General features: G+C 47.2%; 1 protein-coding gene across 4 annotated transcripts in view; it reads left to right on the top strand.

Moving 5' to 3' along the window:
* Positions 1–2906: 2906 nt before the first annotated feature.
* ATP8B1 (ATPase phospholipid transporting 8B1) overlaps positions 2907–22874 on the top strand; it is a 112793-nt gene continuing 92825 nt past the window's right edge. For all 4 annotated transcript variants that reach the window (XR_003435269.1, XM_027118604.1, XM_027118602.1 and 1 more), the window contains exon 1: positions 2907–3231. The gene's annotated coding sequence lies outside the window, so the exon portion shown is untranslated. The remainder of the gene's footprint in view (positions 3232–22874) is intronic.

The raw sequence follows: 22874 nt of genomic DNA, 5'->3' as shown, positions 1-22874 counted from the left end.
TTTTTTTTTTCAGGTAAATACCCAGGACTAGAGTTGCTGGATCATATGGTAGTTCTATTTTTAGTTTTTTGAGGAACCTCCATACTGTTTTCCACAGGAGCTGCACCCATTTATATTTCCACCAACAGTGTACAAGTGTTCCCTTTTCTTCACATCCTTGCCAGCATTTGTTATCTGTGGTCTTTTGATGATAGCCCATCTGACAGGTGGGAGGTGATATCTCATTGCGGTTTTAATTTGCATTTCCCTGATGATTAGTGATGTTGAGTATCTTTTCTTGTGTCTGTTGGCCATCTGTATGTCTTCTTTGGAAAAATGTTTATTCAGGTCTTCTGCCCATTTTTTAATCACGTTGTTTGTTTTTCTGATGTTGAGTTGTATGAGCTCTTTATATATTTTGGATATTAACCCCTTTTTGGTCATATCATTTGCAAACATTTTCTCCCATTCAGTGGGTTGCCTTTTCGTTTTGTCCATGGTTTCCTTTTGCTGTGCAAAAGCTTTTACATTTAATTAGGTCCCATTTATTTATTTTTCCTTTTGTTTCCTTTGTCTTAGGAGACAGATCAAAAAAATATTGCCACAATTTATGTCAAAGAGTGTTCTATGTTTTCAAGTTTTATGGTGTCTGGTTTGGCTCTTTTTTATTATTTAATTTTTTAGTGTGCAAATCTTAAGTGCACAGGTTGTTTAACTTTTATGTATGTACACACTAGTATAACCACCACCCAGTTCGAGATATAGAACTTTTACGGTGCCCTAGAAGGCTTCCTCGGTGGCGCCCTCCCAGCCAGTCCTGTTCTATTTTTTCAAAGCATTTGTCGCCTTTTAAGATACAATATGCCTGACTGGTTCATTGATGTATCCAAGTCACTAGAACGGTGCCTAGCACATAGCAGGGACTCAATAAACATTCGTTAAATGAATAAATCTCTCAAACAACACCCATCCTGTCTCACTGTCCACACCTCCCCCTCCCCATCTACCCCTCCCCCACCCCTCCCCCTCTCCCTCATAGTCTGTAAGAGAAGCAACCTAGCTTGTAATCTTCAGTGTCTACACAGGGATGTTAAATGCAGCCGTGGGGATGGTATTTATCAGAACCGGGCATGGGCGTGGATTGGATGTGTTTGAATATAGTTTCTCTTCTATGCAATGTTTTCTTGGACAGATTGAGCTCTTGCTGGGATGTCTGCAAGGAGGAAGGGATCCCTCCTTTAGTCTGGAGTCATCTCTTGATTCCTAGGTTTACTGGCATTTGCCCTTCTCAGCAGCCTCTCTCCCTCCACCTCTCTTGTTCCTCCTAATACCGTCACCCAGTCTGGAGAACTTGGCTCATCTTCCACGCTTCCACCTGCCAGTCGGGTGCAGGTTCTGGCCACTCTGCGCCCTGGCCATTTCTTCTCCGTGGTGTCCCTGGAAGCTCCTCTTCCTTTTCATTTCCACCGGCAACTCCTTCAGGCCCACCTTATGCTACTGTACCAAGTGGTATCCCAATCTTAGCCTTATCCTTTTCCAAACTCTCCCCTTTACTTTCCCCAAAACACAACCTGATCATGTCCCTGCTGTGGTCATGAACTTTGAATCGTTTGCAGATGCTGCCAAAAGCAAGCCCCCCAACGCTGTAGCCTGCCTTCAATTGGGACCTGTTTCCAGCCCCCAATTCCCTCACTAGTCTTGTTTACCGATGCACTGCCAGCCATCTGGTCTACCCCATTGTCACTAAACAGGCCCTGTGTTTTCTGGCTTCTAGACATTTGCTCTGTTGTTGGGCTCAGAAAATAAGCGCTGGAAGGAACTATTTGAGATCATCTGGTCCAGACTCATTTTATGGATGAGGAAACTGAGGCTCAGAGAGATTAAACGACTGACCAGCACCACCTGTGTTTAACAATATCGGTTGAATCTTTCATATACTGAAGATCAAATTGGTGGACCACTCTTTGAATATCCTCCTCATGCAACCCAGATCCCGGAAAGTGTGGATCTTTGAGTTTCACCTCAAGCATGGCCTCTGAAATGAAGTCTTCCTTAAGCCCCCAGTTTGGAGTCTGAACTCTTGGCCTCTCTGATCTGCAGATAACTTGCTATTTGTCTGTGAGTCCTATCTCCCCTAGTACATTTTCAGCAAACTCTTTGATTCATCTTTGACTTTCCTCCATTCTTATCGCAGAGACTTTTCCATAGCAAGTGAGCAGTAAAATTCTGCGGAACAGAGTTTCTGGTGTAAGGGACGGTGCTTCAAAGCGCCCAGACACCAGCTAGCAACCAGGCACGTGAGTCCAAAAGTTCCAATTACACCGCACCATTCGCACGCCGCGCCCTGGCTCCTTTTGACTCCAAACCCGTAAAGGTGAGGGCGTTTGGTTTCAGCCGAAAGCCTGCTTGCTGCAATTACAGGATAAGTTTCTCGAAGTCTTTTGGCGCTGTCTCTTCCCCCGCCCTCCGTGCGGCGAACCGCGACGCGCATTCGGTGACCGGTCCCCGAACGTGACTTGGCATCGAGAGGGTACAGCTCCCCTTACCGAGGGAGCTCAGGTCCCGGGCGAGCCGCGGCCTCGCCAGCTTTCCGGGCTGGCGCGGTCACCGACCTCAAGCGGCGGTCAGACTGGCCGAGGGTGGCGGCGAAGTGACGCGGGGCTGGCGGGGCGGGGTGGCAATCGCGTCCCCAGGGAGGCGGGAGCGTCCGGGGAGCCGAGAGCGGGCCAGGCGAGGCGGGAGACGCGCTCGGGGCACGGCCTGGGTGACCCCCTAACGCCGGGGCGCACGAGGGCACGGGGCTCGACCTGGGTTGCGTCTGCCCGTGTCGGGGCTCGCCGTCCAGCTCTTCTCCGCCCAGGGGAGGAACAGAAGGAGGGCCGACGGCCGGGCCCGCCCCCAGCCCCAGCTGCGGCTGCCAGTAGGAGACTAGAGGCAACACCCGGGAGCGGAGAAACCAGTTTGGCTGGTCTCGCGGAGCGGAGGGAAAAGGGCGGCCGCAGAGGAAGGGGGCGCGTACGCGGGGCGGGGGCAGGCGGGGAGCCACTGGAGAGCTGCGAGAGCCGGAGGAGCCTCCGCCAACTGGACACGCTTCCCGGGGCCCCGGGCCAGCCCCGTGCGCCATGAAGCGCTAGCGCTGCGGCCAGCGCTGGGGCCGGGCTGGCGGGCGGCTGCTGCGGGCAGGTGCGCAAGCGAGCGCGCGGATAGGCGCGCACCCGGCGGATGCCCCAGTCGGGGCCCAGCGAGCGCCAGGTAAGGAGGGGCGCGGCGCCGGGACCCCTGATCTGCCGCACCCCGCGGGCCCCGCAGGTCCCCTGGCCGCCCGGGGGCGGCGGACTCCGGAGAACAGGGATGCAGTGGCAGCAGCTGTCCGCGCCCTCGGGCTCCTGAGCCCGTAAGGGTGGGATTTGGGTGGCGGTGCCGGGAGCCTTCGCTGCCTTGGGGATGGGGAGACGCAGCTGGTGGGGCAGGCAGCACTGTGGAGAAGGCCATGGGCTTTTCACCTGCGGGAGGAGAGGGAACTTGCGGGAGGTGTTTGGGTTCTTCTTTCGTTTGCTACGCTCAGGTCCGGGCTGAAGTTCCGAGGGGCAAGCCTGGCAGGGCCTGTGGGTACTTGAGGAGCGCCGCTGGTTTCCCTGCAATATCTGTCGCCCCTCTGGAAGTCCCTCTTGACAGGGTTCTGCTGGTGGCCCCTTTGGGAGCCGATGCAAACGCGTCCGAAAAAAAGACCTTTGGGCCGAATGCACCGGCAGCACCTTCAGGGAGGGATGGAGGGTGAGGTCGCCCCCACCAAGCCTACTGCGGGACCAGGAACCCTCCAGACATCTTCCGAGGGCCTGAGTGCAGGTTGGGAGGTGATGCGGAAGAGGGGTACATTTTTCCCCGGTGATTGTAGGGTCGTATCCGCCAGCTCCCATGGCACTGCCAACAGGCCATCTCCTTCCCTCCCCAGTTTGATGCCTGGCGCTGTCACCTCGCTCTGGGCGTGCGGAGTGGCAGCTTGTTGGGGGAGGGGTGTTGCAGGGAACGGCGAGTGTTTTAACCCCCCCACTTCCCCACTCCTCCCCAGGTGAGGGAAGAGCTTGTAATTGTCCGCCCAGCTTCTCCGGGGAGTGTAAGCGCCTGGTCCCCGACGGGGGTGGGGAGGGGAGGCTTGGAACACTGATCAGTAACAGCTGTAGGGGAGGACGAGGGTGCTGAGGCGATGCAGAACGGCGGAGGAGGTTCGATACGCGCGGGGAAAGGGAACCCGAGCTCCATTTCTGCTTAGTGACCCCCTCAGCCCCGCCCGAACCCTTCGTCCTGCCCGCGAAGCCCCTGGCGCGCTCGAAGTCCTTGGGTAGCTCCGGACGCCGCCAGTTTCCCCTCCCGGAAACGGCCCGCCCTGTTGGCTTAAGAAAAGTTTCTCTCCCATCTTCCTGGTTGCATTGCCTTCACATCTCTGCCTTCATTCCTCGAGAATGAAATGAGACAACACAGGCGGAGTACTGAAAGACCACCCAGCACGCGGTAGGCTCCAGAGGAAGGTTAACTGCTTTTAAAAAACAAAAGCCAAAAATGATGTGTGATAAAATCTCCAGTGATGGTAAACACAAGGGCAGATTAAAAGAGAAAACAGCACAAAATGTGAAGTAGAAGTTCTAATTTTCATGTCTGGGGAGTACTTTTGTATTGGACCTAAAATGCCATTCATTAATTCCGGGCCTGTTGTTGAAGCCCTCATTAAAACCTATTATAAATGCATATACTGTGCAAAAGGTGATGAACGGTTATTAGCTGTCGCTTGTTACTTTCTGGGGGAGAAATCTGCCTGCCTGCAGTTATTCCTCGGAATCCTCCTAATGGTATTCATTAGGTAGTGGAGGCTTCCATGTTCTAATGTTAGGTGAGAAATCTTAACCTCTGTTCCTTTGCCATTTTATGGTGACCGTACATTCATAATTTTTAGGATTTCTTTGGTCTGTTATTGGGGGCCAAACAAGACTCAGACAGCTTAATACTAGTGAACGGAAATGCCATCTGCGTGAAAGCGGCCTTCAGGTTTTCTGTTTTTTATTTTAAGGAAAATGCATATCGGTATGCCCTTATTACTTGTTAGTGATAGAAATAGGAGTTTTTCTGTTTGCATGTTTTTGTAATTGAGCCTTTAAAATAATGTGGTGAAAACGTGCATGTGTAAGTTGTCTGCAGGTGTAAAGCGAGTTGAGGACTGGCTCTGTTTCACCTGTATTTTTCTGTGGTCTTGGCAGCAACAGCACTGACCACATGCAGCTGTGGAATGTTTCTTGCCCTATCTGTTGCCCTTTCCCTCCTCCTTTTTTCTTTTTCCTTCCTTCTTTCTCTGTTTTCTAAAGCAAGGAGTCGTGGAAAACATATGGATTTAGATCCCCACAGGTTTCAGTTCTTTTACTTTAAATTGCATTTAATGTTTGCAATTTATTCTTATTTATTTACTTTAAAAATTGTATAACCTTAGATGAATTCCTAAATTTTCTGAATTTACTCATTTGCTGGAAAAAATATTTTTCAGCCTCCTTGGGTTGTTGAGGATTAAATGAGAGAACAGGCGAACCTTCCTTACACATAATAGGTGTTCGAATGTTGCTTTCTTATTTTCTTTATTAAATGGATATTTTAAAAATATTAGTATGATGCCCAGATAGTTGGTGTATTTTAAATATTTTATTGCCTTACTAAAGTTTGAATTCAATTTTAGTGTTTCCCAAACATTCATGGAATCCAGGTGATCCTTATAACTCACCTGAGAGAGATTTTAATCTACTCGTTACCTTTGCTCTTTAGTTTCAATCATTGTAAAAGAAGCCTGCGCTCTTACAAATGCAGAGGAACTTGCTTTTTAGATACCAGAGCAAGTTTTATGGGGTCTGTTCATGTCCCATGTCTGTAAAGAGAGGTGCCTTTACAATTTCTTAGGCACTTAATTTTAGAATTTGCTTCTATATCTGCTTCTAGATTAGTCTCCTGGGATGGTTTTTTTGGGTGTCTTTAGGTATCTTGTGAGTTTTCAGGTCTGTTTGTTGGCATTGTTCAATTAGATTAATTGCATTCATGCCTGTAGGTGTTGTTTTGTTACTTATTAAGATAAGTAAAAATTAATTTGCTACCAGAAGAGTTTTATTAACACGAAAAGAAGACAGGTTTATTCTGTTAAGCAGTTTACTCCCAAATCCCCATCCCTGTGCCCAGCTATAAATAATATCCAGTCTGAGATCTTTTGAGGTCCTGTGTCACCGAAGAGCTGGCGTTATGGAAGAAGAGTCTAGAAGGTATACACACACACATGCACATCAGTGTGTGTGTATGTGTGTGTATAAAACAGTCTTGTTTCTCATTTTTATTAGAAAACAAAGGATTTTTTATCATCTGATTATTTAGGAACATATTAATACTTTTCCTAATTCTTCTAAGTGTGTTGCATGTTAAAATAAATTGTCACCAAAACCATGCACAATGGGAACTATGTTTGATAACTGGTCCCATGGAGACTGAACCCAGAGGCAGCAGTGAGGGGTTAGTAGCAGGTGCTTTGGAGTCCTGTGACCTGGCTTGGAATCTAGGCCTCGCTGCTCCCTAGCTGTATAACCCAGGGCAAGTTATTAGTACTTAACTGATCTAGCTTTAGTTTCCTCATCTGTAAGATGGAATAGTAATAGTACTATCTCAGAGCGTTGTGTGCTGAGTTCCAAACGAGAGAATTTATCTAAAAGGGCTTAGCACAGAGCTCAATTAAAAGTAGTCAGTATTATTACTGTTGTGTTGTTGATATCTCTCAGCAAATATTTATGGCTCATGCAGCCATTGCCTTTCTCCTAGACTATGCGGGAAACGGGAATCACTCTGTATGTTAGTATTCATTTAGCAAACATAGGTGTCTGTTTGCACCAGGCATTGGTAAGAAAGAGTCCCCTGGAGCAGGGGCGAGGTTCTGAACTTTCAGATCCAGGGCTTGGGTTCTGGAGCCCAAGTGTCTGGGGAGTGGCACGAAGGACCAGGGCGCTCAGTGACCTAGGGATGTGCTCACTCAGTCACAGCCACGAGGGGAGGCTGCTCCCACCGGGGCATTCTATCCTCCTGCAGAGTGGAGGGAGGCCCTTGGGACATACTGAGCACTGCTGGGTCTCCTTTCCCCCCACTTCCCGTCTGTCTTTCATCTTCCTCCCCTCTGTACTCTTGTATTAAAAAAAAGAAAAATTAGGGCTTCCCTAGTGGCGCAGTGGTTGAGAGTCTGCCTGCCGATGCAGGGGACGCGGGTTCGTGCCCCGGTCTGGGAAGATCCCACATGCCGCGGAGCGGCTGGGCCCGTGAGCCATGGCCGCTGAGCCTGCATGTCCGGAGCCTGTGATCCGCAACGGGAGAGGCCAAAACAGCGCGAGGCCTCTGCATGGGAAAAAAAAAAAAAAAAAAAAAATTACTCTTCCCTGTTCAAAACTTGGGAGTTTCTGAACCTTGAGTCTTTTTAAAGGATCGGTACTTTCTGCATGGTTTCTGAGTTGTGGCACCTGGTGAGCATCGCTAATGACAGAGACCTTTGCTACAGTCCCATCCATCCACCCATCCATCCATCCATTCATTCATTTAAAACAATGGCTTGAACATCTTCTCCAGGCACTGTGCTGGGGATTACCCACTTGCTTCACGGAAGCCTGCGGGATTCACAGAGGGCCTGAGTCGTGTTTTTTTCTCTTTTCCTCTTTGGTAAGAAAGTAGATCTGGTGTTGTCTTTCTTCCTGATCTGGACTTTGTCCCTCTCTGCCTGGAGAGGTGGTTGTCTTAGACCATGGAGGGTGGCCCTGGCCGCTCCCAGTTCTGAAGCTCTGTGTTCATTATCAGTCTTCAAGTCCAGTGAATTTGCATTTAATAAAGGAGAGCTGGGCCTGGAGGCTATGACAGATCAGTGGTAGGAAGCTGGCTCTCAGTCTTGGGGAAAGGACTCCTGGGGTTGGGGGGTGTCAGGTCACCCCGGTTCTGGGGCCATCCTTCTGTGGTGATGACACCTCCCCCTAGCGTGACCGAGAAGCCTGGCACTGCTCACTGAGTACGTGTGTAGCCTGACCTTTGGCTAGCAGCTCTGGTCTTTATTTACAGGGCTGTCATTTATGGCTTTGTCTCTTTGCTGTGTGGCTTCTGTTCACCAGAGTTGAGGTTTGCTTGATTTAGAGCAAGGCAGCATTTGAAACCAGTTTTCTAACCTTTACTCAAATTGAGTTGAGCTGGAATAGCCTCATCGGAACAACTCGGGCACCAAGCATTATCCGCTTACAGTCTCTGATCGCCCGTTCTTGCTGTCTGGGGAAGTTCCCGTGAGTTGGATGCATTACTTATTTTATAAAGTGTGATATGATTTGTGGACAAATCTTTATTGTGTCTTCTTGGGACCCAGTGAACTATTGAGACTATTCTCTAAGATCAGAGATCTGTGCATCCAGGAGAAACATTTAACACTCTCTATAAGAAAACAGCCATTTGACTTTGGTGGTTGAAATAGTCACTCGTGTGGGGAGGCAGGTCGGGGTTTATATATTTCACACTGGGAAAGGGTGGCCCTGCCACCATATTGGAAACACATGTGTGGGCCTCTAAGCCAGGCACGGGCAGATGCTCTATAAGCTCAGAAGTTTTGTTAAAACGATGAAACTAAGAGTGTAGGCTTCTTCAGCTGCTGAGATGGTGAGAATTAAATGAAAATCTATGCTCTGTTTTTGGTACCAGAACAACACTGGGAGGTGAGGAGGTTCCTCATGATCTCATTCTAGTGCAGAAGTTTATTTCATGGGGCTTTTGTTTTAATCATGGTAAAATATTTATAAAATTTGCCATTTTAGCCATATTTAAGGTGAATTCAGTGGCGTTAAGCGTATTCACAGTATCTTGCAGCTCTGCCACTATCCGTGTCCAGAACTTTTTCGTCGTCCCATTCGGAAACACTGTATCCATTCAACTGTAACTCCCCATTTCTCCCTCCCTGTGGCCGCTGATAGCATCTGTTTGTCGCCGTGAATTTGGCTGTTCTGAGGTACCTCGTGTACGTGGAATCATACAATATATGTCTTTTTGTGATGCTGATTTCACTCGGCATAATGTCCTCAAGGTTCATCCTTGTCACAGCATGAGTCAGAATTTCCTTCCACTTCCTTTTCAAGGCTGAATAATATTCCACCCACCAAATGGTGGGTCTGTATCCCACATTTTGTTGATCCATTCATTGGCTGAGGGGCGTTTGGGTTGTGTCCATCTTTGGCTATTGTGAATAATGCTGTTGCAGGCATGGGCCTATGAGTATCTGTTTCTTCACGGGAGCTGTTGAGATCTGATTCAGTTTTGTGAGATTCATTGTTCATAGAACATGGTTAAGATGGGCAGGGTCATGTAGTATTTACTATCACACTTTCCTCCAAAACATCTTGGAGATAAGAACAGGAGGAACTGCAGGGAGGCTGGTTACCTGGAAGACACGTGAAGGGCAGCCTCATTTCTCATTTTCACCTGCAGCTGCTCTGACGAAGCTGGTGGTCCTTTAGCGTATCATCACGTGCTGGCCTGCAGTGTGGGTGACACTGTGCTGTGTGCTGGGGTGGGCATAAAAGCTCAGGAGACCTGGCCGTACCGTCTGGAGACCCATGCTGACCACAGCTGCCTTCCAGGGAGGATATTCTCTAGTGGAGGCAAAAATCCTTAACTTTCCCCCAGAACTGACTTGAATTAAAGATAAAAAAAAATTGTTTTTGGAGGAGGCAGGGTTAGAATGAGAGAAAAATTGATATTTAATGTCTGAAAAATGCAATACTTAAAAATCAGATTGTTTTCTACCTTAGGGTACAATCCATGGTTTTCAAGATAGGCTTTGAAGAAAGGCAAGAGATCACTAATAGACTGTAGGATGACAGAATCATCAGGTGTTGCATCTGTGTACTAGTGTGCTTCTTTGTGGAGCAGGATACAACCAGAACCCTTTCGATCATGATTAGATGTCAGTCTATTAGGCTAAAGACATCTTAATCTGTATTTTCTAGAGAACAGTAGACTCTTTTGTTTGTTTGTTTGTTTGTTTGCGGTATGCGGGCCTCTCACTGTTGTGGCCTCTCCCTTGCGGAGCACAGGCTCCGGACGCGCAGGCTCAGCGGCCATGGCTCACGGGCCCAGCCGCTCCGCGGCATGTGGGATCTTCCCAGACCGGGGCACGAACCCGTGTCCCCCGCATCGGCAGGCGGACTCTCAACCACTGCGCCACCAGGGAAACCCGAGAACAGTAGACTCTTTATGTGAGTTTTTGCTCATACGGTGCCCTGAAAATTAGCCAAGATAAGGATATTTAAAAAGCAAGGCTTTTTTTTTAAGTAAACACACACACACACACGCACACACAGACTTCAAACTAACCCCAAATATCACCATTCTTGGGTATCATTCCATCTTCCTATCCTGTGCCAGTCCCAGCCACAAAAAGGGTATTAATCTCTTGGCGGTTTGATACTTTGTCTAGCTCAATTTGAGATTGTTTAGAATGTTTTTTTAAATCACTCTTAGCCTTTCCCCCTTACCTAGAGAAACATGGTGAAAATTCTCAAAGGTCAGTTTGAGAACCTCAGACTCTTGAGTGGTGACATAGTAGCATCCAGTGTGTCCTGGATCCTTGAGATCACTCGGACCAACACTCTTTTTTAAAGCTGAAGAAGGTTTGCTCAGACCCTGTACTCTTAGTAACTGCTGGTCTCATTTCCTGAGTTCTAGCGTCTTGAGTGGCTAGAGAAGTAAACTCATGGCTTCTCCCAGGGAATTTCCTGTCTCCTTAGTCAATTCACAGAGTGGACCCTCCTCCTTAGCCTTTAAAGTCCAAAACAAACAGCTAGCTGGCCAACAGATACTTACGAAGCACATCCTGTGTGCCTGGCACTTGGCATCTGTTAGTCAATCAAGGAGCTAAAGAGCCTGCCCTCAACGAGCTCACGTTCTAGAGAGGGAAGGGAGACTGTGGATAATAACTAGGTAAATTACATGGTATTTTTGAAGATTGGTGCTGCAGAGGATAAAGAGAGAAAGCTGGACAGGGTAAAGGAATTGGGAGGGTGTGCAAGGGGGCAAGATGCAGTTGGAGAGTGGAGAAGGTGGTATCTGGGTGAAGGCTCAGCAGGGAGAGGGTGAATCACAAAGATCTGGGGGTGGGGAGAGTGTCCCAGGCAGAGGGGACAGATGACTCGGTGCCTGGCTGGTGTGATGCAGGCAGTAGTTGGCTATTCCTCCAACCTGTGAGTGGGGGAGGGCGGGGCATGGGGAAGACAGAGCAGAGAGGTGGGGAGCCCCATCGTGCAGGGCTTCCTAGCAGCAGAAGGATTTTGGCTATGACTGTGCAAGATGGTTTGAGGGGTAGGGGGGAGTCGGTGCAGGCTGTCGCCCATTGGAGGGTTGTGATCTTTCATTTGACTTGTATTTTAAATAGTCCTTCTGGTTGCTGTGTGGAGACCAGGCCAGGGAGGGCTCTTGGGTTGGGAGACTAGTTAGGAGGCTAAACCAGGTGAGCTATGTTGGAGCCTGGGACCAGCGTGAGACGTCTGAGAGAGAGAAGGTTGTGGATGTTTTTTTAAAGGTAGTGCCAACAGGATTTCCGGACAGACTGGATATGGGGTGTAAGAGAAAGAGGAGGCAAAGATAACTTTCCTGGCAGAGCTTGGGCTGCAAATGGAAATCTGAATTTCAAAACGCTGTAAATTCAGTGTGCTCAGATCACTCATACTAGGTTATAAAGAGGCTCTTCAGAGGTACACATTTATATAAGGTGTTGGTTCAGAGAACTTCAACAGAGAACTTTGTTTATCATTAGAGCATGTTCTACCTTGCTGGAGGGAGAGAGGAGGTGGTAGAAAATGATGATTTCCAGGAAGCAGAGGCTTTTGCTTGTATTGGAAGGAAGATGGTCTGTAACCATCGGGGTACGCGGGGCCAGGAGGCCTCCTCTGTAAGAGAAAAACAGGCTGCCCCTGCAGGCCAGCGGCCAAATTGCAGGCAAGGCTGTGATCCCTGCCCCACTCCTCCCAACCTTGCCATGCATTGTCTAATTGGGAAGGCGAGCGTTTTCCAGCCTGCAAACTCAGGCAGGCCACCCCCATCTCCACACACACAGGTTATCTTTTTTCAAACAGTTTTATCGAGATATAATTCATGTACCGTACAGTTCATCCTTTTACAGTGTACAATTCCATGGTTTTTAGTATATTGACGGAGTTGTACCGCCATCACCACAGTCTATTTTAGAAGCTTTTCATCACTCCGAAAAAGAAGACCCGTACCCTTTAGCTGTCACTCATATTCCTTCTCCCCTTAGCTCCTGACAACCTCTACTCTACTTTCTGACTCTCTATTTGCCTACCTGAACATTTTATATAAAAGGAAGCGTACAACATATGTTCTTTTGTGATTACTTATTTCACTTAGCATAATGTTTCCTTGGTGCTTTGCTTAGTGTAATTGTCCACGTTGTAGCATTTATCAGTATTTAAGTTCTTAATTGCTGAGTACACAAGTTACTTTTGCACATGAGGCATTCTTGAAAAGAATACAGGAAATGGAAATGTATGTTAGTTACAAATAGATTAACTAATGTTAGAAAGGGAACTGTTTGTGCCCAGAGAGCTAAATATGTCTCTGTGAAGGGGTGTGTGTGTGAGTGTGTGTGTGCGCGCATGTGCATTAATTTATTATCTTTCATAGCTGAATACAAAGTACGTGGAATTTGTGAGTGAATCTGAACACTAGTGGCTTTCTAGTGACCTAATGATTTTCTTTCATTTAAAACGTCAACATTTGCTTATTAAATGCCCACTACACTCCAGCTCCCGTGCTAGGTCCTGGTGGTTAATTCTAGGATGAACAAAACAGACAGGGGCTGCCCCCTTGTGACACTTACGGGCTTGTTGCGGGAGAGGTGGCAGGAGTCGATATTGAACAAAATATTGAACAAAAGAGATATGAAACAGACTGATATTAGAATTAGAATCTGTAATAAGCACTTAAAGGGAAATAAGACATGACTGAGAATAACGAGGGCTGACTCTAAAATGGCCCCAGAGGAGCCCAAATGGTCGTGGAAGGATGGATGGATAAACACAAAGTGGTCTATCCATACAACGGAATACTATTCAGTCTTAAAACAGAAGGAAATTCTGACACACAGCACAACATGAATGAACCTTGAAGACGTTATGCTGCATGAAATAAGGCAGACACAAAAGGACAACTACTTGTATGATTCCACTCATATGAGGTACACAGAATAGTCAAATTCATAGAGGCAAAAAGTAGAACAGTGGTTACCAGGGGCGGAGGGAGGGGGAATGGGAATTATTGCTTAATGAGTACAGAGTTTCAGTTTGGAAGGATGAAACCGTTCCCAAGGTGGATGGTGGTGGCGGCTGCACAACCGTGTGAACGTACTTGATACCACTGAACCGTACTCTTAAAAACGGCTAAGATGGTAAATTTTATGTTGTATATATTTTGCCACAATAAAAGATTTAGCCCAGGAAGACGTCTTGGAGGAGAACATTAAGTTGAGACCAGTTGAGGCTTTTCCTGGTCCAGCCCACAGGAGCAGCATGTGCAAAGGCCCTGTGGTGAGAGCTCAGTGCTGTGTTCTGGGAACTGTGAGAAGGCCAGGAGAGCTGGGGAGAAGTGACAGTGGGGCTAAGAAGCATGGCATGAGGTAGGCAGAGACCAAGCTGATAGGAAGGCATTGATGTATTTGTACGCAGTGGAGTGCCATGATTTGATTTCTGATTTCAGCTGAAAACTCAGGCTGTGATGTGGAGAATGGGTAGGGGCGGAGGGGGCCAAGACCAGAAGCAGGGAGGAGACCAGTTAGGAGGCTGCTGCAGTGGCCGAAAGAGAGAGGTCATGGGGGCTTGGGCCAGGATGACAGAGCAGAGGTGAGACGCAGAGGGCGGGAGCTGCATTTTAGAAGTGGAGTCTTGGTCTTGGTGATAGATCAGATTCGAGGACCTCACGGAAGGGAAGGAGCAGGTGATTCTCAGGTTTCTAACATAAGGGATGGGAGATAATGATGTCAGAGACAGAGGAGCAGGCTGGACGATTAAGAATTCAGCTTTGGTCGTGTTAACTTCCAGTTGCTGGGACACCCAGGAGGGGCCAGAGGTCGAGCTCTGATAGATTCAGAAATCTTGGCTGGAGACACGTAACCTTGGGAACCAGAAGCGCGGAGTTGGGTATGACGATTTCCACAGGGACGTTGGAAACCTTATGAAACCAGTGCTTGCCATCCTCGGGGTCAGCCTTTTAATTTTGGCTTTTTTTTGTGAAATCATACATTCGACTATTTTTTAGTGCCAATAAAGCAGTGAAATTTGAGGAAAGAAAGCAGCTGTGCAAATGCTCTAGCCCTGCTTTACGGACAAGGATGGCAGTGGAAGCCTGATACAGTATTGCCTAGTTGGCAGGACCAACACACAAAATGTTTGTAGCAGACGCGGGAAGGGGCCAGTTGTGTATTTAATGGGAACTCGCTAAAGTCAGGGAACTTCTCATGGGCAGTAGGGTATTTAACATGGCTTGTGTGGCCTCGTCTAAAAACCAAGTCATGGGGCTCCCCTGGTGGCTCAGTGGTTAAGAATCCGCCTGCCAGTGCAGGGGACCTGGGTTCGAGCCCTGGTCTGGGAAGACTCTACATGCCGCGGAGCAACTAAGCCCGTGCACCGCAACTACTGAAGCCCGGGCGCCTGGAGCCCGTGCTCCGCAAAAAGAGAAGCCACCGTGATGAGAGGCCTGCGCATCGCAACGAAGAGGAGCCCCTGCTCGCCGCAAGTAGAGAAAGCCTGCCCGCAGCAACCAAGACCAAACACAGCAAAAAAAAAAAAAAAAAAACACCCCAAATCATGCTTTTTAATATGTGTATAGGGTGTATGACAAAATACACCTAGATCCTTCCCTCCTCTACCTCTGCCTCGATTGGTCTCCACTTAAATGTGATCCTGAGGTTTTTACTTTATGTCTTTGCTTGTTTTCTGGTCTGTTGCAGCCACCATCTTTAGACTAACTCTGAGCCTGCCATGTTTGCACACGTCCTTAGTGATATTCAAATAGCAGGGTTATTAGTATTTAATAACCCTGGTATTGTGGTAGACTCTTTTAAGGCAGGGGCTATTGTTTAAGGAGGAAAGCACTCAGCGCAAAAGGAAAAAGGATGACAGTGAAATATTTGATCATTAAAATGCTTTCCGTAGAAAAGGAACGTTTTCATTCCTGCAGTTAATAGTGCAGTTGCTGCTGCTAACTTTACCTGATAACAAATGTCATTTCCCTTTTTACCCAGAATTCTACTGGGACAGAGCACATTCCCTCTGTCTCAGGGTCTCTGCATATGCTGTGTTCTTCACCTGCGACCCTCTTTCCCCTCCCCCCCTCCACCTGCTGACCAGGTGCTACTTCCTCCTGGAAGACTTCCTGCTGCTTCACGCTCCCAGGTCAAAGTGAGGGGCCCCTCTTTTGCTCCAGTCCCTCTCCGTACGTTCCTCTCCCAGCTTGGATCACGCCATCTCAGAGACGGTGGCTAGCTTTTATTTCACATGCCAACTTGGCTTGATGTGTAGTAGTTGCCTAGATACTGGTTTTCGAAGTATGGTCCCAGAAGCAGCAGCAGCATGAACACAGCTGAGGGTCCCACCCAGACTTACTGAATCAGAAACTCAGGAAGTGGGACCCAGCATTCTGTGGCTCAACAGAACTTCCAGATGGTTCTGATGACGCTCCAGGTTGAGACTCACTGGCCTAGAGGTATTGGATGAGTAGGATTCCAAGGCAATGTCCAGCCATGGCAGGGAGGAGTGTGTTAGGACTCCTCAAGCAGGCGAGAAGCAGGAAGGATGCGGCCCAGGGGTGTGTCATCCCCCGAACGCCATGGTGATTGCTGGTCTGTTTGTCTCTTGCATGAGGTTGTCACCTCGGTGAGCAGAGCCCCTTTTTAAGGTTCACTCATGTTGTAGCCCGCCGGCCCCCAGCACAGTGCTTAAATTGTAGGAGCTGTTCTAAATACAATTACATCTTAAGTATATTAAGTTGGTTGTTTTTGCAGTGACCCTGGGATAAAAAGAACCCACTCTAGCCTGATCACATGAATTTTATGGCTTTCGTTCTTTTAGAAAGATGCCAGATGAGACTAACCGAGTTCTTGGACCTTATTACTTAGCAAAATAGTCACACACGAAAATAGATATTTTAAGATTTTGGCCCCGCCTCTTGTAACTTACTGCCGTTCTTTTGCAAATGCCACATAATACCGGGGCTGATTGTTAGTTGGCTCCTATTTGGGAAAAATGGACTCTTGTGACATCTTGGTCTGGGTGAGAGATCTTTTTGCTAATGATACTTGGAAACTTCTAGATCATTCTATAACTCTGAACTAGAAAATAGTTGCATCCGAGGGAAAACAGCGAATGCCTACATCCACTCACTGTTCTCGTTTGGGTTTATGTTATTGTCAAAAGATAATGAGTTTTCAGGACCTGGAAAGTCTTTTGGGGTTAGTATAACAATTGTTTTCCATGAGATGGAGCAAAGTGAAGCTTAATACTCGGGCTGCTTTTATTCAATCAATTTTATGTGCTTGTCCACAAAGCCAGAACCTGAGAAAGTTGACATGATTTGTGCGACACTTATCCTGGGTTGGCTGTGAACATGTTGAGACAGAAACAGGCAACAGGTTTATTAAAAACTTTGCAAAAATATCCCTGACCTACTCAACCAGAGGTGATTTGGGCCCCCAGGGGGCATTTTTGGTTATCATAACATAGGGGATGCTACTAGCATCTAGGGGTCGGGGCTGGGAATGTTGCTAAACAGATGATGCACAGGACAGCCTCCACCGTGAAGAGGTCTCCCACCCGGAGTGTCAGTAGTGCCAAGGCTGAGAAATCCTGCTGTAAATGATGGACAGGCATGATCATAAAATGCTGGGGTTCTGCAGGACTCAGTCCCAGGCTTGCTTCCCCCTCTACGAGGTAATCACCTCTATTTCTTTTGTTTTTAATTTCTTTTTTTTAATAAATTTATTTTTATGTATTTATTTTTGGCTGCGTTGGGTCTTTGTTGCGGTGCGCGGGCTTCTCACTGCGGTGGCTTCTCTTGTTGCGGAGCACGGGCTCTAGTCGCGCGGGCTTCAGTAGTTGTGGCACGTGGGCTCAGTAGTTGTGGCACACGGGCTCAGTAGTTGTGGCACACGGGCTTAGTTACTCTGTGGCGTGAGGGATCTTCCCAGACCAGGGCTCGAACCCATGTCCCCTGCATTGGCAGGCGGATTCTTTTTTTTTTGAGTGTATACAATACTTTTTAATATATTCGAAAGTTGTAAGACCATCACAACAATCAATTTGAGAGCATTTTCATCACTCCCAAAGGCAGGCGGATTCTTAACCACTGCGCCACCAGGGAAGCCCAATCGCCTCTATTTCTATGGCTTTAAATACTATTAATGTGCCGATTTCTGCTGACTTTCCATTACAGCCAGCTTTTTCTCCCTGCCAGCCTGTTCCCTCCACTTGAGTATCTCTTGAGAGCACCCACCCCAGACACAACACATCCAGCACTGAACCCCAACCAGTTTAGAAGACGACTCCTCTCTAGCTGGACTTGAGCTGTGACCCCTTTCTCTCCCACATGACACCACCTTGACCTTCATTTCCATTCATCTTCATTTCCATTCCATCTCCAAGATCTGTTGCTTCTACCTCCAGAAGATCTTGAATCCACCTGGTTCTCTCCACCTGCCACCCGCTCCCTCTCCTGGACCATCCCACGAGTCTCCTGACTGATGCCTCTCTCCATTTTCCACCTTCCAGCCCAGAGCAGCCATTCATCCCGAAGCACGTCCACACCCGCCTGCAAAACCCTTTTGTAGCTCAGCATTGCAGTTACAAGAGCACTTACCTCCTTTCCATGGCTCGCCGGGCCCGGCCCTGCTTCCTCCCCGCTAGGTCTGTTCTCGTCCTACTTCAGTTTCTGTGAGGAGCCCTTTCCTGTCTCAGCACCTACACATTTGTGGCTTTCTCACCTGAAAAACTCTTCCCCTGAATGAATCCTCATCTCTTGCTTTTTGGCTCAAGTGTCGTTTCCTCAGAGCGTTCTCTGACCACCCTAATGAAATAGGTCTCTCCCAATGTATGCCCTCTGCTCTTTTTCTCTTGTACTCATGCGCGTAACCCTTTATTTATCTGTGGGATGACTGGTGTGCTGCCCTATGAGCCTGGAAGCTTCTGTCCTGCTCACTGTAGCTCAGTGGCTGATAGAATGGCCGAAGCTTGTGGTTTGATGACTATCAGTGGAATGTTAGTGGGTGGGGAGTGAATGGAGACCAGCCTGGAGGGGTGAGGGAGGGGTGCGTGAAACTTGAGGCTATGGGGGCACAGAGGAGGGAGTTACTAGCTCAGTTTAGGGGTGTTCAGGAAGGTTCCCAACAAGGGGTTACATTGGAGGGCCACCTTGAGGAATGATTTGGGTTCCTCAGAAGAATGACTTGGGAAATAATAAAAAGTTCCGATTGGGGTGGGGGTAATACTGGAAATTAAGTGGATCTTAAAGAAAATCTGGTGCCTGATTGTGCCCGCCCATGGCTGGGATGGACCTTCCAGAAAGTGCCTACTTCTATAGTGTAGACCAGTGGTATAGTGTAGACCAATGGCTTCTCAAACATGAATGCACATGTGAATCTCCTGGGGGTTCTTGTTAAAAAGTGGATTCTGGGGCTTCCCTGGTGGCGCAGTGGTTAAGAATCCGCCTGCCAATGCAAGGGACACAGGTTCGAGCCCTGGCCTGGGAAGATCCCACATGCCGTGGAGCAGCTAAGCCCGTGCACCACAACTACTGAGCCTGAGCTCTAGAGCCCGCAAGCCACAACTACTGAGCCTGTGTGCCACAACTACTGAAGCCTGCATGCCTAGAGCCCGTGCTCCACAACAAGAGAAGCCGCGACAATGAGAAGCCTGCGCGCTGCAACGAAGAGTAGCGCCCGCTCGCTGCAACTAGAGAAAGCCCGCGCGCAGCAACAAAGACCCAACACAACCAAAAATAAATAAATTAATTAATTTTTTTAAAAAAGGGCTTCCTTGGTGGCGCAGTGGTTGAGAGTCCACCTGCCGATGCAGGGGACGTGGGTTCGTGCCCCAGTCCTGGAAGATCCCACATGCCGCGGAGCGGCTGGGCCCGTGAGCCATGGCCGCTGAGCCTGCGCGTCCGGAGCCTGTGCTCCGCAACGGGAGAGGCCACGGCAGTGAGAGGCCCACATACCGCAAAAAAACAAAAAAGTGGATTCTGGTTTGGTTGGTGAAATTCTGTAATCCTCATGAGCTCTTGGTCATGGAGATGCGGCTGGTCGCAGACCTCACGTTGAGTAGCAAGGACACCAAGGATGGGGAGGACCAGGTACGTTGATGAAAGAACAACAACCAGGGACCTTTGATAAATGGTAGAAAAGATGACTTCTGTGTTTTCTCCGATACTTAATTTTCTTTTAGATTTTCCTGTGAATCGTGTGAAGAAGTATTTTATGGCTTCATTTTCAGCATCTACCAGCTGTATTTGATACCTTTAAAGTTCTTATTTTACATGGGCCTGCCTGTATGATTAAAAGAAATAGAAACATTAAAAAGTTGTTGTTTTGAGACAGATGCATCCATCCTGTTTTATGACTGTCATCCTTTTCAAAGAACCACAATAAATACAGTAGTACTTCTCTAAGACAGGAATTCACTTAGATATTATTGTCTCCATGCCTTCATTCCTCCAGGTGCACTCTTCCCACTGTAATCTGACCATTATCTATTTTATTCCTTCTCTGTAGGGCATTTTTAGCCCAGACAGTCTGTTCTCCGCCACCTGTCATGCTTCTGGGCATCACCCCCCTGCCCTGTCAACCTGTGTACCTTCAGAAAAGACAAGCTAGTATTAATCTAGGCCAGTCATCATTCAGAGGCTAAATCTGTTTTCCTTAAAGGACCACGTTACAGTCCAGACTGAAACAAGTGGATTTCATGTTCTCTGGAGCCTTCCTTGAGATGTATAAACCAGAGGTGACTGAGGAATTGTCTGTGGGTGGGAGCCTGCAGCCCATTCTTGGCTGTGCTGATACATGGGGTGGTCAAACTTGGCTACAAATTAGAATCACTTGTGGAGCATCAACTATATTGATGCTGAGATACTGGTCACCCAACCGGCATGCACCTGGCGTCATTCTAACCCGACGTCTAGGCAGAGAACTGCTTGGATGCTGTAAGAGTCTGCTGTCTATGGGGTATCTTTTAGTGTATCAAAAACTCACTCAAGTTTATGGAAATGTCTAGATATAAACATTGGGGGAAGTGATTGAAATAACTGAGTGGAATAACTCCAAGACATCGGACTGGATTCTGAAAAGCATCAGCTTGTGAGTGACCTTGATTCAGTCACTTAACCTCGTAGCTAAGGTCTGTGTAGTGATTTGCTGATTACCAAGTACCTTCACATGCTGGACATTAGTTTCACAGGAATTCTAAAGGGAGGGCAGGGCACTTTTTTCCCCTTTGCACTTTCTTGAAGGAACACAATTCTTTATTGCTTAAGGTTCAGCTTCAGTGTTCTTCTGGCCTGGAGCCCCTCCCGGGTACTTCCCAGGCTCGGTCAGGTACCAGGCTGGGTCAGGTATGACTTCTTCAAGCTCCCACTGCATCTGAGGCTTGCAACCCTCTCCTCCCCTTTACCATATTGAACCATAATGATCTCTGTGATGGTTTCTCTCCTCTTGAGGAGACTGTCATCATATCTTATTCATCCCAGTGTCCATAGCCTACTAGGCATTCAATAACTGTTTGAAGATTTAGGTAATCCATTAATCACCACTGTACAGATGGAGACACTGGGGCAGGGGGGAGACTCAATACAGGTCCAGCACTGTCACCTCCCCTAACCTTTCTGAGCTCCAAATTCCTCTTGTAAAAATGAAGAGTTTGGACATTCTCTCTAATAACCCTTATGGCTCTAAAATAGGTGGTTCTGTTTTAAGATCTTAACTACTTGATAGTGTTATAAAAACTCAACCGAGCTCTTCAGATGGGTATGAAAGCCTTGAGAATAAAAGAGTAAAGAATATCATCAAAATAACTCATCTGTTGGCAAGAACGGAAATTCATTATTCACATTTTAGCCTAGACCAGGAACCTGGTCCTAACTCTGTACATCAATACAATCTACTTTCCCAGGAGTTTGAGAAAGTAGACACTCGTGGGTCCTCGCCCTTTTCTTTTTCTGACGTTCCCCAAGTGATTTGGAAACAGATCAATCTGAACTGAAGGCCTGCCTTTTGCTGTTCAGGAGGTCGCTCACATCTGACCAGCAGTGGTTATGTGAATGGTCTGTAAGTCTGTTTAATGAATTTTAACCACCTGGCTGACTGTTTGCACAGCCAGCGTTGGCCAGGCCACATAAATCATGATTGCATTGCTGAGACAAGGAAGTTGTCTTCTGTCCAAATCATGATGGAATCAGGGACGTGGCTGCTGAAACTGGACTCTTGACCACTTAGAAATCATCTCCTAATCAGGGGGAGGGGGAGGGGCAGGTGAGCTGGAAAAGGAAATGTGAAGCCACGTCTTTCTCTTAGGATAAAACCGTTCACAGGAAAAATAAGTTTCTCACATCTTGTGTGCAGTATTATTGCCATCAGGCAACCCCTTTGGCTAAAGCCAATGAACAGACTTTCAGGGCTGTAAAATGTGAGGAGTAGGCAAGTGTATCTGAGAGTTTAAACGAAGTAATTTCTCTGGCCTGGGGTATCGCTGGCAAACTCTTGTAAAGCCCTGTTGCCAGTGTAATTGTGACTCTTCCGCCCACCCACACATCTTCCGAGTTTTCTTGGTCTTCCCCCCAACCCCGCCCTGAATTGGAAGCCAGCCTACCATAGTTGAGCAGGATATAAGATCTGACTCTTTTAATTGTTATATTCCCGAAGCTGTTCATATATGTAAACACACAACAGGATGTTCCTTACAGCTGCACATAGTAACTTGGGAGCCAGGCATTTACAGAGTGAATCCTGTTAAAACCTTCAGCTATGTTTAGAGCCAAGGCGAACTTATGCATTTTCATTTTAAAAGGACTTGTTAAAGAAATCGACAAGTTGAATATTTGTTAACCCTTTCAAGGATTTACTTAAGTGAGGAAAAGAAAAAATCTTGTTTGCTTTTTTTTTTTTTTTAACATCTTTATTGGAGTATAATTGCTTTACAATGGTATGTTAGTTTCAGCTTTTTTTTTTTTAACCTATTTTACATATACTGATAAGCTCGTGAATTTGAGAGTCATCATACTCGAAGTCGAGGATCAGATATGTGAACTTCAAGGTCAGTTGATTTCTTCAGCTTTTGAACTCTAGCATTTAAATGCCACAGTGCTTTACAATGGACTTCACAGAAAGCTAATGTTTGACATTACACCTGAGTATTTTATTTCTCTTTCATTGCACAAGTTAAGAATTGATAATTAATCATTCCAAAAAGAATAGGGTATCGACACCACGTATGGTGTTGTGAACATAAAAAAAAATGAACATCAGACCATAGCTGATACCAACTTTGATGTTGAAAGTTAATTGTGAATTTTATTTTTGCCTCTTCTGGGAGCCCCCCAGCTCCATCCGTGAGTGCTTATAATGCCTCTTATCTTCCGAAGCTGGTCTGAGTGAAGTTGTGTCTCTCTGGTTTCATTTTACTGAGAGACACGCTTGTTCCGTAAGAGCTGTCTCAAATGACTTTTGACCAAAGTTGGGACCCTGCTACAATGTCTCAGGGTTCTCATTAAGTGTAGTTTGTGGCTTCTGTTTCTGGGTATTCACTCTCCTCGTGTTTGGG

Source organism: Aethalodelphis obliquidens, unplaced genomic scaffold (genome assembly GCF_003676395.1).
Source record: "Aethalodelphis obliquidens isolate GAN/ISIS:26980383/991018 unplaced genomic scaffold, ASM367639v1 scaffold19, whole genome shotgun sequence".
NCBI classification, from domain to species: domain Eukaryota; kingdom Metazoa; phylum Chordata; class Mammalia; order Artiodactyla; family Delphinidae; genus Aethalodelphis; species Aethalodelphis obliquidens.
The sequence above is the reverse complement of the archived record's forward strand: the minus strand, read 5'-3'. Positions and strand labels throughout refer to the sequence as shown.